Below are 15,624 nucleotides of genomic sequence, written 5' to 3' on the forward strand. Positions count from 1 at the left end.
CAATTGCAATGGCCAATTTCAAGTTCAAAATCATCTCTAAGGTTATTGCAGATAGATTAGCCAAAATCATGCCTCAAATTGTTTCAACTGAGCAGAGGGGTTTCATACAAGGAAGAAACATTAAGGACTGCATCTGTTTAGCATCAGAAGCTGCAAATCTTCTTCATAAGAAAGCATTTGGGGGAAACCTGGCTTTAAAGATCGATATCTCTAAAGCTTTTGATACCCTCGATTGGAGTTTTCTTCTTTCAGTTCTCAAGTGTTTTGGTTTCAATGAAAAATTTTGCAAATGGATAGAGGTGATTCTTAACTCTGCAACTCTTTCAATTAATATTAATGGCAGTCAACAGGGTTATTTCCATTGTAAGAGAGGGGTGAGGCAGGGAGACCCCCTCTCTCCTCTTTTATTTTGTCTGGCAGAAGATGTTCTAAGCAGGAGTATCTCAAAACTGGTGGAGGAGGGAAAACTTGAATTGATCAAAGCTTCTAGATTATCCAATATTCCATCACATAGTTTGTATGCTGATGACATAATGGTTTACTGCAAGGGTAAACAATCTTGTCTACTGGCTCTCAGAGAAACTTTCACAAGGTATGCACTAGCATCAGGGCAAATGATTAATGCAAACAAGTCAACCATATTTTCAGGTTCCATTCCATCATCTAGACTACATCATCTTGCTCAGTTAATTGGCTTCACCATTGGTCAGTTACCATTCTCTTATTTAGGAGTTCCCATTTTCAAAGGGAAACCTAAATCACTACATTTCCAACCTATAGCAGACAAGATCAAACTTAAACTTAGTGCTTGGAAAGCCTCCTTACTGTCCATCTCTGGTAGAATTCAGCTAGTAAAGTCAGTGATTCATGGAATGTTGATTCATAGCATAACTGTTTACTCTTGGCCCATTTCTCTACTAAAGGATCTGGAAAGATGTATAAAGAATTTCATCTGGAGTGGGGATATCACTCAAAGGAAGCTTGTTACTGTGGCTTGGAAAAAGCTTTGTAGACCATTTGATGAAGGAGGCTTAGGTCTGAGATCCTTAATCAAAATTAATGAAGCCTCCAACCTCAAGCTTTGTTGGAATTTGCTTAATTCTGATGAAATGTGGGCAGTCATCCTCAGGAATAGAGTTCTCAGAGATAGGAGACAAATTGCTCATCATGTTTTTTCTTCAATTTGGAGCAGTGTCAAGAGCGAATATACCACAATTCTTGAGAACACCACATTGTTGTTAGGAAATGGGGAAAATATCAAATTCTGGACTGATAGTTGGTGCGGGCCTCCCCTCTGTGAGGTGTTTCAAATTCCCCCTAACATTCACAACTCTCTTACTTCTAGAGTCTGTGATTATCTGAATGATTTTCAATGGACCATACCTTGGCAGCTTCAGGTACAATTTCCTAATCTCAAACAAATTGTTGACAACATTGTGATCCCTTTGGAGCATAAGAAAGATAAGCTGATGTGGACAAACTGTAAATCTGGTGATGTTTCACTCAAGGATGCTTATCAACTCAAATCTCAAACAATGCAGAAGATTCATTGGGCCTCAACTATATGGAGTATTGACATTCCTCCATCCAGATCCTTTGTAGCATGGAGAATTATGCATGACAAAATGCCAACAGATGAAAAGCTTAAGGAAAGAGGTTGTAACATCCCATCCATCTGTACCCTTTGTCTGAGTCAAGAAGAAACAACATTTCACTTATTCTTTGCTTGCCCTTATGCAATGAGAATCTGGAATTGGCTAGCAAACACTCTAAATTTCAATCTGCACTTTAACAATATTGAAGAAATTTGGCACATCTGTGATAGAAGATGGAACCCCCAGTGCAAGATAGTGATCAAAGCAGCCATTATCAATGTCTTATCAACTATTTGGTTTGCAAGGAATACTGCTAGATTCAAAGACAAAACAATACATTGGAAGAGTGCCATTTCTTTAGTCTCTTCTAATGTAGCTTTATCTGGTAACAACTCCAAAGCTACATCAAATTCATCAATGCCGGATTTTGCTATCATCAAAAAGTTCAGAGTTAATATTCACCCTCCTAGGGCTCCTCAGATCAAAGAGGTCATATGGCATCCTCCTTTTAGTCATTGGATTAAAGGAAATACAGATGGTTCATCTTCTGCTTTAGCTTCTGCAAGTGGTATTATTTTTAGAAACTCTGAAGCTGATTGTTTACTTTGCATATCTGAAAATCTTGGTACGGTTTCTGCCTTTCATGCTGAACTCCTTGGTGCAATGAGAGCCATAGAGATAGCTTATCATAAGAATTGGTTTAATTTCTGGTTGGAATCTGATTCCATACTAGTGGTGAATGCTTTCTCTAACAAGAGCATAGTTCCTTGGCATTTAAGTAATAGATGGCTTAATTGTATGAAACTCTTAGCTAGCATGAATTTTGTTGTATCTCATATTTTTAGAGAAGGAAATCAATGTGCTGATTCCCTTGCAAACTTTGGCTTAACAATTCAAGGATTGTTTTCTTGGGAATCTGCTCCATCCTTCATTTCTAGCTCTTTAATTCAAAACAAGTTAGGTATGCCTAACTATAGGTTTGTTTCTTCTTGAGGGTTTGGTCTATGTCCCCCCTCTGATTTGTATTTTCTTTTTCTTTCAATGGAATTTTGGTTGCAGCATCATGCTGTAACCCTTTTGGTTTAAAAAAAAAAAAAATGTGAAATAGGCCTAAAAAAAATCATCACCAATGCAAGGCTTGAATATGACCTATAATCCTCATACTTCAAAGAGTTTCCAAAGAATTTCAATTCAATTTTCACAAAGAGGATTAAAGGAATATACACCACCAAGCATTTAAGACAAAGATTAGGCAAATTTCACATTATTTATTTACAAACAAAACTTGGAGCACAAGGCATTAATGACATATTCACAAACAGCACCAATTTCATGGGTTCACAATCAAAATTTTCATAAAATTCAAATAACAAGGTTCCATATCAAATACTCAAGATTAAGGGCCAAGATTATGCAAAATTTTCACAAGAAATTATCAAAAAGTAACATAAAATCACAAGAAAACTCCACATATATTTTTATCAATTTCAACATGCAACAATTATCACCAAAATACCACAAAACTATCAAGAAACATGCATGAAAATTTTTAGAATTTTTAGAGAATTTTTACACACAAAACATATAAAATTTTCACAAGTTTTTTTTTAACAAAATAGTAAACAATTGACAAGAAAATATCACACACTTTTTAACCAAGATTCAACATATGACAATATCACAAAAATATCAAGAAAATGATTAAGAACACATAGGAAATTTCTAGGAGTTTTTAAAGGACTTTTAAGCTCAAAAATGTACAAAGCTCTTCACAAATTTGACACAAATACATCACATAGGCAAGATTTTATTACACATTTTTTTTATCGATTTTTCACATGCAAAACCACTATACAAACATTACATATGCATCAAAAAAGACTTAGAAATTTTTATAGGATTTTTTGCAAGAATTTAAAGCAAGGCAGGGGTGTAATTAGCAACTTTCAGCAAGTAAGGTTGGGAAAAGGGGGGTGGACATAGCAATACTGCAGTATGAACGTGGGAATGGGCTTAGAAAGGGAATGGACGGGTCCAGGAACGGGTCAACCCGGTCCAGGCTCTATATAAGCCTAGGAACCGGTTTGTTCCTCATTCTTAACCCTCCTTTCTCTCTCTAACTTCCAATCCTCTCATTTCTCTCTAAGGTATCCGAACTCTGCAACAAGCAAGTCGGAGAAGACGGCCAGAAAAGCCTCCGGTGCGGTGGCTGGCGTCAGCGCCGCCACACCGGAGTTGGATTTTCGTCGTTTTCAAAACTTTTTGATGCAGAGAGGTCGTCTTCTCCGTCGTAAACACGAAACCTTGACTGATTTTTCCTAAATCCTAACAGAACGGCGTAGATCGGAGTGAAGCTTTTCGGTTTCACAAGATCTTTATCTTCTTGAAATTTTTTTTTGAAAAGGAACACTCTACATCCTCCGATCTACGCTCGTATGCATCAAGAACAAGCACGCAAAGCCAAAGAAAGATTTACGAAAGAAACAGAGAGAGGAAGCATTACCTCGTTCAAATCGGAGAAAAACGACGAGCAGGGAAATGGAGAACTTCGTTCTTCGAGTTGAAAGGCCTCGATCCGAAAATAAATCGGAGATTATGTGTCTTCTCCTTCTCTGCGATGTTCGCGAAATTTCTTCAGCTTTCTGAGGAATTTGATGTGTTGATGTTTCTGTGATTCTGTATTGGTGTTATTTGTGATGATGATTGAATGATTCTGGTGAGAATTGAACGGATTCGAACCTTTTTCGTGCTGAATTGTGTTTCTGGAAAATTTCAGTTAGGGTTTGTGTTCACTGATTCTTCGATCTTCCTTCTTCTTCTCTCCAATCCTCTTCTCGTGATCGCATTTGGCTTGAATTGCGAGAAGAGGGATCAATACGGCTCAATGATGATGATTTCGAAAGGAATCAACTGAGAGCTATTCGAATTTTGACGAAGATTCACTGAATTGGCATGGTTGTTAGTTTCGTTTTGCTGATAATCTGTGTTTATTGTGCGATTGATGATGATTTTGGAGTTGGTTACGGTGGTTCACGGTGGTGGACGGTGGTGGAATTGGTTTGTTAGGGTTGAGAGGGAGAAAAGAGAGAGAAAGTTGTTAGAGGGTGAGTGACGTGGCAGGAAGTGAATGGGGAAAGTGGAAAAATGAATAGTGTGTGTTGACTGGGCCTGGTGACTGGGATTTATAGGCTGCCATGTAACTGCTGGACCAATCATGATCTGCCATGTGGCACCTGGACAAATGAAAAAAGGACATGTGGACTTGGACTAATGACTTGGACAGAATTCTGGACTAAAATGCAAATAACTAACTTTTGAGGACTTAAAAAAAACTAAAAAATGAAAATTGGACTAAAATTGGTAATTTTGACTAAACGTAAAGTGAAACGAATAAAAAACACAAAACGGACTAAAACGAACCAATGGCCTAAATGAGGTACTTTAAAGTACCTCTCTGTCGAAATTTCGTGTGAAATGACCAAAATGCCCCTGGGGGCTAAAAACGACTAAAAATGACTCAGATGCAAATTTAAAATGGATTTTTAACAGGAAAATGAAGCAAGAGTCTATACAAACAAAGTTAAAAGACTCAGAGACAATTTTTAGGATTAAAGCAGTGACTTGACACTTGAAATGACTAAAATGCCCCTAGGGGCAAAACTGACTCAAAAAATGACTTCAAATGCAATTTTTAAAATGGATTTTGACATAGAATGAAACAGAGGCTTATTCACACTACTTGAAAGGACTCAAACAAAATTTTGAAAGACTGAGAGAAATTTGACATAGGAAATGACTAAAATACCCTTGCATGTGAACTTTTGTAAACAATATTGAAATAAAATACAGAGAAAGATGCAATTGATCAGAGACAGTTCAAATGACTTATAATGCAAGAAAAGAAAAATTGACTAGTATTTTTAGGTCCAAAATTAGGGCATAACAATATAGTATAGATATATATTCATATCGTGTTTGTTACATTTGTTTTAATATTTAAATTTATTCTTATCTATTTGTTACATGTGTTATTTGTATTGAAAATTGAGGATATTTTTTGAAAGAAAAATCTAACCCAAAATTGCTGAGAGGGGTAGTTTTCTTTATATATAGTATAGATTTAATCTACTTTATATATTTGTATTGAAAAATGAGGGTATTTTTGGAAAGAAAAATTCAACCCAAAAGTGCTGAGAGGTGTAGTTTTCTTTATATATAGTATAGATATATATTCATATCGTGTTTGTTACATTTGTTTTAATATTTAAATTTATTCTTATCTATTTGTTACATGTGTTATTTGTATTGAAAATTGAGGATATTTTTTGAAAGAAAAATCTAACCCAAAATTGCCGAGAGGGGTAGTTTTCTTTATATATAGTATAGATTTAATCTACTTTTATAAAAGAATTAAAAGTACTTAGTTCTGAATTTTTACAAGGAAAGACTCGGTTTTCCCAATTTTGAATTTCCTTAGTTCCCACTTTTGTTGCTATTTTCGAAGGTTTTGGCCTAGTACCCCCTATTGTACAATTTTTTTTCTTTTTTAATAAGATTTCATTGAAGTTGGTAGAGGATGGAAGCAACTACGGGGTTCCATCCTAGTTAATATGTCTAGCTTATCCTTGATGTCTTTCTTACTCTCTTGATTCATCAAAAATTGGATTTGGATTTTAAAGGACAATTTTTGTTTAAAAAAGTCTTGAGAAATTTTAGAAGATTTTGCTTGACATTAATGACTTTCATAATTTTATAAGACTATATAGATTTACAATTTGGATTTCAATGGATTCACAACATAAGATTTTAAAGGATTTGAAATGATTACTCATTAAAAAAATGATTATTCTCTCAAAAAAAAATTTGATAATAACACACTCTCTTTCACAATATTCTTAATACAAACTCTTTTATTTATTTATTTTTACGATATATATATATATATATATAGGGGGGGGGGGGGGGGGGGGGGGGGGGGGGGGGATGAGAGAAGAAAGATAGTATAATCTTAAAAGAAAAGAAATCTCTTTCATGCTAAAATTTCACTAAAAAAATCCATCAAAATCAAATTTCTTAAACAATCCTTCGAAATTTGAATGATTTTGAATATTACAAGATTTTTTTTAAATGATGAACAATCTTGATTGAATATCACAATACTTGTTTTAAATTATAAAGAGTGTTGATTGAATACCACATGACTTTTTTTAAATTGTAAAGAGAAGAAAGATAGTATAATCTTAAAAGAAAAGAAATCTCTTTCATGCTAAAATTTCACTAAAAAAATCCATCAAAATCAAATTTCTTAAACAATCCTTCGAAATTTGAATGATTTTGAATATTACAAGATTTTTTTTAAATGATGAACAATCTTGATTGAATATCACAATACTTGTTTTAAATTATAAAGAGTGTTGATTGAATACCACATGACTTTTTTTAAATTGTAAAGAGTTTTGACTGAATATCTGAAAACTTTTTCATAATAAAAAAGTCTTTTAAAATCCCTTAAAATCCTAATTCAATACACCTCCTAAAAGAATTTTTTTTGAGGGAACCTCCTAAAAGAATTAAAAGCCAGTAAATTCATTTATTTAAACCGACACGGTACACCACTATTTTACGTGATTTTTTTTACCCGTTCCACTTTTACTTATCATTTAGGTTTCAAGAATTTCAACATAATCCCTAAAAAAAAAAAAAAAAAGAAGAATTTGAACCCAGAAAGAAATTTGGTGTGTGGTACATAATCATACATTCGATCCAATTGTCCATATTAGTTCTTTTATATCCTAAAAATAATTTCTTGCAAAACATGCCAGTAATAATGCCCGTATCTCCATTTATCTCCTAATCCCTATTATTTCTCTCGTTAATTATTGTTATAATTTCCTTCATTATAAACACCTGAAATTGCTCAAAAAAAAAAACACTGAAATCACTCCTTTGAAAAAGATTCTTTATTCCTTATTTATTTATTTATTCCGTTTAGTAATTCTCGGATATTTGAGTAATAAACTAGTATGGACACCCGTGCCAAGCACGGGCTAGAATTTCGTTATACCTTAAAATATGGAATATTGTGATGTATCAAGTGTCTAGTAAAGCCCAATATTGGATAAAAGAGTTGAAGTTGGCCGACAAATAAGTGAAAAATCTTATATACTTAAGCCTTAAAATTTTGATTGAATATGTGGTATCATTCTCACTTGTGTGGTTGCCCTTTCTCCAATGTATCGATTCAAATCCTCCAACTGTGGTATCCTATCGTGGTTCAATATTGTGGGGGAGCAAAAGTGGGCCTTAGTGGTAGATCATAGATACAAAGAGTGTCACACTTAATGGAGAGATTCTAAGGTGTCAAGTGTTAAAATTTCATATTGGATTCAAGAGTAGATGTTCACCAACATATAAGTTAGATGAGTCGTATACCTAATTTATATGAATCTCACTTGTGTTGTTTCTCTTAGCATAATGTGATGATACAATTCAATGTATGCTCCCATGGAAGTCCCAACACTATAATGATTTGCTTTGTTAGTTTTTAGGTGCCATTTGTTTAATTTTTATCTGCAGTTTCAAATTTTGGAACCCACTTGGGTTGTCCTGGTGGTATTGGCTTATGCACCTCCTCAAAGTCTCAGGTTAGATTCTCTTCAGCGTCAATTTAGGTGGGCTAATTTAGCTTCTTTTTTTAAAAAAGTTTCAAATTTTGGATGTCATTTTTTTCACGCAATTTTTCTATTAAACCCCCTATTATTTTAAATTCCTCCACTTCTGGTCTTTAGTGGGATCTAATAATGAAAAATTGCAAGTGTGTTATACTCAGATGATAAAATATAAAATAGACGCTTGTTAGACATTTTAAATTGATGTGACATTTTTTGAATGAGTCGATGATTTTGGTAGCATAATTACAAAGTAATCTCTAACTCCTTCAACAAATCCATAACATTACCGACACGTCACTCTATTCTCTATACTATCTGAAAAAAACACACACTCCTAGTTTATCCCTTGTTATTTATCTCATGTTTAAAGTCCTTTTTAATCTACTTTATTTTTCTAATTTACTTTCCCTCTTCACATGAAAAAATGAACATATACATCCATCTACGAAACTTCCACCAGCCCATATTTTTACCATGTTGCACCTCAGACCTTATTTCACAATTTCACAGGATCACATACTCAAAGAGTCTCACACGTAAGAGAGGGATGTTAATGTATCATGTGCGAGTTAAATTTCAAGGTTAGATGCAAGAGTATATATTGAGCAACATATAAATAAAATGACAAATATACCTAATGTCTTAAGCCTTTGGGTGAAGATTTGGTGTGTATCTCACTTGTGGAGTTTCTCTTAATCAAATGTGATGATTCAAATCATTGTATTCTCCCTTAGAATTCCGAACATTATGATGAATTGTTTTATTAATTTTTGGATGTCATTTGCTTTACTTTTTATATAAAAAAATATAAATTTTTAGATGTCTTTCGCTTTCATGCAATTTCTTTTATCCAAACTGTATTATTTCAAATACCTTCAATTTTAGTCTTTGGCGGGATCTGACATTAGAAAAATGCATGTGTTATGTTTAGTTAAAGTGACATTTTAAAATGACGTGTCATTTTCTTAATTGACAAAAAACATAAAATTCTTTCTTATTCCCAATTATCAGTAACTCACTCTATTCTAAATACTTCCACGAAAGAAAAAAACATACTTTATGTTTTTCCCTTATCATTTCCCACGTGTTCAAATTTTATTTTCATATTCTTTCTTTTTCTTATCCATTTTCTCTCGTTTCATGAAAGATATGAACATAAACATTCTTCCTTGAAACCGACATTAACTCGCCTTTTTTACAATGTTGTGCCTCCATCTGACTTTAGTTTTCTATGCCATTAGATCACAAACGTAGAGAGTCTTACACTTAGAGAGATATGTAATATGTTAATTGTCACTTAAAGTTTTATATTTGTTGAAGGAGTAGATGTTGAGAAACATATAAGTGAGATGAACAATATACCTAATGCCTTAAGGTTTTGGGTGAAGATGTGGTGTCAATCTCACCTGTGTAGTTGTTCTTAGTCTAATATGATGATTCAACCGATTGTATGCTCCCTTAGAACAATGGACATTATGATGAACTGTTTTGTTTGTTTTTAGAAGTCATTTGTTCAATTTTTATATCAAATTTAAGTTTTGGATATTGTTTGCTTTCCTGCAATATTTTGTATTCAATCTCTATTATTTCAATTTCCTTCACCTTCGGTATTCAGTGGGATTTAACCATAGAAAAACTCTCATGTCTTATATACTAAGTTTACAAAATACATGTTTATTGTACGTTTTTAAATGTTTTGGAGAGGATATTTTGGTAAATTTATTACCCAAAAATATCTAACTCGTTCAACAAATGCATAAAATTACCAGCAACTCGCTTGATTCCTCATGGACAAAACACGCTTTTGTTTTGTCCAATATCATTTCCCTTATTCTTTTTTTTTTTATATTCTTTCCTTTTCTAATTTACTTCTCACTTCTCATCAAAGAAAGAAATATAAATCTCCCTCCATTAAATTATCATCAACCCATCTTTGCGACCATAGTTGTCACATAATTACAGATGTCGACAGTCACACACTTGAGGGGGGGAGGGAGCGAGGGAGGGAGGGAGGGAGAGAGAGAGATAGAGAGAAAGAGAGATGTTAATGTATCAAATATGAGTTAAAATTCTATAGTTGATGGAAGAGGAGATGTTGAATTAGTGAGATTACTCATATACACGTGCCTAAAGATTTTGGTTGAAGATGTGCGTGTCAAACTCATTTTTGTGGTTTCTCTTAGTCTAATGTGATGGAACAACTCCATATGTAGGCTCCACTGAAAGTCCCAACATTATGATGATTTGTTTTGTTAGTTTTAGGATGCCGCCTATTTTATTTTTTAAATTAAATTTTAGATTTTGGATGTCATTAACTTTCATGCAATTTTTTTACTCAACCTCTATTGTTTAAAATTCAATCACCTTAGGTCTTTAGTGGGATCTCACAAAGCAATATATATATATATATATATATATATATATATATATATATATATAATAAACAAAGCAAAAAATATAGATATATCATGTTGAGTTGACAAAATACACGTTTATTAGACATTTTAAATCGACCTGACCTTTTTTTTTATTAAGTTGGTAGCATTATTATGAAATAATCTCCAACTCTTTCGATATACCCATAGAATTACCAACAACTCATTCTTTTCTCTTATCATTTTTCTCGTGTTAAAATTACTTTTTTCATTTTCTTTCATTTTCTTATTTAAAGAATAACAATAACATAGAGACAGAGAGGAACAAAAACAATCATATATGAAACCACCACCAATCATCTTTCTTATCATGGTGTGCCTCTAACCTTATTTGGCTATCTCATCAAATCATAGAAACTTAGAGTCTCACAATCAAGAGAGAGATGTTAATGCGTCATGTGTGACAAAGTACATTTTTATAAGACATTTTTATGATTGATAAATTTGGGAAATAATTTGTACCAAAAAAAAGTTAGGAGAATAATTTAATGGGTGATAAATGAGTGTTATATATATATATATATATATATATATATATATATATATATATATATATATGGGCAAAAAAAAAAGTAAAACATTGCACAAATTTTGGTCTCTAATAGATGAAATATGCGGGAATGAAAATAAAGGAAATAATGGTTAAGATTTCAAATTCGAAAGGGAAGAATTGAAAAGGAAGAAAGTTACATTCTTATTTAAATGCAAAAGATGTTGTCATATATATCTTTGCATTGAAACCATTCTAGTGCCATAAGTACAATAATGAGAGGTTAATTGCTACTACTATAAACCACAAATAAATTTTAAGAATTAGAATAGAATAATATAAATAATATCAAGAAATAACTTGATTTCATCATCAATGTTTACAAATTTTGCAAGACATTGTGATACAATACATTCATAGTCTCATTGCAAATATTTTTTTCATCCAATTTAGAAATTTCAATCATTTTTAGATGTAAGGCGAGAGACAATAACATAAAGTTATCCATGTGAAAAGACATGATTCGAAAGATAAATACCTACATAGAGATTGGTATGACTTTTATTTTTATGGTCATTGCAAAATAAAATGTTAATCGAAATTGCATACCATATGATTTAAATGTTATATTAAGATCACCTGACACCATATTCATTCTAGAAACAACTAATAACGTTAACACCTAGCATTTTCTTCATCATATAATTCATTACAACCTCCTTATGAAAGGAATAAATACTACTAAATTTAATAGTCCGACAAACAATGCATGCTAAAATGCTTGGATGAACACTTTTGCTTATAATTATAGATAGATGGTAAACCTTAATCGTAAATAAAAGTATATTATAGAAAATTGATATTTTGGTCCAAAATTAGAATGAAATACACCAGTTTTCTTTTACCTACTTTTTCTAATAAATTTACCTAAAATGATGCATTTTTGTAGGGTTTGAATGAAATGAATAAATTTAAACAAAACTTGTTTTTAAAGTTCACGATACCATATATATTTTTTATTTATTTGGAGTTGCAAGGATCTTTGCTAGAGTCTTTATGTGTTTGTGTTTATGCAATCGTTGGTTTTATTAATATATCATCTTCTTTTTTTCTCTGTTCCAGTGTGATGTCTCATGATCAGATAGAGGCGTATCAATATTGCTTAGGTTTGACAAAGAAAGTTGTCATGTGTACTACAACAATTGTGTTTCTATTTTTTTTAAACAATGGAATATGCTTTTAGTGTGATGAAAATATTATTTGTTAGTAATTTTTCAGCTCAACTGACAATGTCGATATATAAGATGTATGTCACTAAAAGGAAAAGTGAAAAAATACATATCAATTAAAATGAAAAATATCAAAGTCCTTATTTTTTTTATTACAATATTAACTACCTATTTAAATGCACTCATAATTATTTGAACACAAAAAAATTAATAGAAACTAATGTGCGTATATTGATTTTTTTTAAGAGGATGTGTAAAATGTTTTTTCAAGGGGGACGTAAAATGATTTGTTAGCAACATTTTAATGTTTTCAAATATGAATATTTTATATGCTGTGTTGATATTATTTATACCTTGAACTAAAATTATTTGAACAGTTTTTATTTTCTTATCCTTTTCAAGTAAAACTTTATGTTAATTGAGCTTCGAGCGAGAGGATGCCTCAAGACTTAATGAGCAATGTACTTGCAAATCATCTACTAAATAGGTCCTTATGTGCATCAGGAGTTGAATCTGTGGGTAAAAAAATGATCATTTCCATTTAGTACCAAATTGAAAAGGTATTAATGAGAATTAATTGCATTTATGTTTGGTCATATTGTATTGCCGTTGTTAGGAATTTGGCTAAGGACAATTTTAGAAATTAAAATTGTGTGACATTTGTTTTGTGTAAATCAGATATCCTCCGTGCGCGTAACCGTGGAGACTAAATGTGTGACAAAAGTTTTAACATTTTTGCTTGCCCAAGGACCTGGTTAAGCAAGAAAAGACTCTTGCCATCTCATCTAAACGCTCTTGGATGATTGTGTGACATCTTCATTTACTTTTTTTTAATTGCGATCATTTAAGTCTACTTTAACAATATTAAAATGAATCAATTACATTATATTTCATTTAAGTTCCATTAAAGCAATTAAGATCAAACCAATATTAAAATTATGTTTAAATATATTTTAGAATAATTGCTTGGAGTATAATTATTCCCAATTAAATTATAAAAATGTAAAATGAATAAATGTTTTTAGGAGAAATAAATTAAGATTATATTATAGACGAAATCAATCTCATCTTGATAGCATCCACCGAGTCACATTGGCCGTATATTGGCAAATAAAATCACTCTAATTTAGGTACCTATGAATTATATGTCTAAGAAATGAATTGATTATATATAAAATGATTACAAACATATATACACATCAAAACATGAATAAATTAAACAATAGATCATAGATATAAAAATAATTGATCTTAGTGTTACAATGGCAACCAAAAGGAAATAGCACAATAAATCAAAGTTTCTAAAGGCAAAAATTCAATAGAATATTCAAACAGGACTAACCAACAATCTAAAGGCAAAATTTCAATAGAATATATATGAAACCAAACATAACATATATTATAGATGAAAAAAAAACCAACAAATGGACATTCTCCACCAAAAAAAAGATTACATTATCTAAGTTTCTCTTGGGTAGATCTATGATGTCCATGCCATAAACCGTTAGAACTTGAAATTATCATAGGGCGAATATGTGTATTTGGACAAAATACATGGATATCCACAACATTTAGTGGATTGATATCATAAATTGAATCAATTTTTGAAATTCGAGTGATGAAAAAAAATATGCTAAGAAGTTGAATTCTGAATGACGTGAAAATGTTGAGACTCACAAACAATATTTATGTGTCTTGATATTTTTATTGTGTGTGTTAACCCTACAATTCCTAGGAGAAATGAACTTTACTAATTCAAATTTCAACCGCGAAGTAACTAATATTCAGATTCTCTCAAAAAATTATTTATTTGATGGAGTTAATAAACGACTTGAGCCAAAATACCTGATTTTCATTTTATTAAATTATAGTAATTACAATTTCAAAATCAATCAATTTAATTTTTCAAGTTTGTAGAAGTGTTGTGAAAGAATTGTTTTTTTAAAAAAATGATGGATGAAGCGAAGATTATGGAAAGAGTTAAATTTGAAGTCGGTTTTAAAGCATTTGTGATTATTAGTTTTAATAATAGAATGAATGCATTGAATACAAAAATATGGATTTGAATAAAACAATTAATATTTTTCTCTAAAAAAACATAATAATTTAATAATCTTTAATTATGATATTAATTTTAATAATTGTATGAATTCATTTATATATTTAATTTGGATAAAGAAATAAAACATAAATGATTACTGGGTTTATTATTTTTTAAAATGCACTTAAAATTTTAGGATATCGCTCCCTTTTAGTTAAAGAAAAATGAAGTTTTTACCGAAAAAAATTAATTAAAGATGCCATAAAAACGATTTTCTTTTTTGACATATACAGAAAAATATCATTTTCCTCTCAAAAAAAGATCATTTGAAAGATGTCACTCCAAAGTTATCAATTCAACCTGTTTTGTGAAAATGAGATGCATTTCTTCTTGTGTTTCCATCTCAAGTATAAAGTAGGATAAATAGAGAAAAATCAAATATAATCACCAAAGTAAAATATAAAAGAGCAAATTATCGAAAGTAAAATAAAAACATAAGAAATATAAGAGAAGTTAAACAGAAAAAAATAAATAGATAGAAAAGGTTGCGAGTATCGAGAGATTAAAATAAAACAAAAGGGTTATAGAAATCCTCGATATATTTTTCGATTGATATGTGATGCATTTCTTCTTTTCTCTTGATTGACTTCCATGTCCAAACTAAAGATCCGGTCAAAAACAAAAAAACTTATAAACACAAAAAAAATTGAAAAGAGAGAATATGAATAAGAAAACAACAAAATAAGAAATCACAATATAAAGTAACATGAGAATAAGAAATGTTAAATAAATTAAACAATAAAACAATAAAAAATAAGAAATAAATAAATAAATAAAAGAGAATGTGTTGGAAAGCAATGATTTTTTTATGGAGGAAAGAGGTAGATGAAAATAATGAAAATCAAATTGTCTATATATATAGGAGAGAATATGTCATAATCAACTTTGATTGGTTGATGAAAAATAAATGAGTCATATGATTCATTTTGATTGGCTAATAGAAAACGAATGAGTAAAGATCCATTTTGATTGGTTGATGAAAAAACATTAAATGAGATGGAGAATATGAAGACGCCACGTGTACTATTGCTTATAGATGTATCCTTTTGTATTATATAAAGATAAAGATTGGATTAATTTATTTCCCATTTTTAGACACCGAC

Source organism: Medicago sativa, chromosome 4 (genome assembly GCF_051527215.1).
Source record: "Medicago sativa cultivar Bolivia chromosome 4, Bolivia_mono, whole genome shotgun sequence".
Lineage (NCBI taxonomy): Eukaryota > Viridiplantae > Streptophyta > Magnoliopsida > Fabales > Fabaceae > Medicago > Medicago sativa.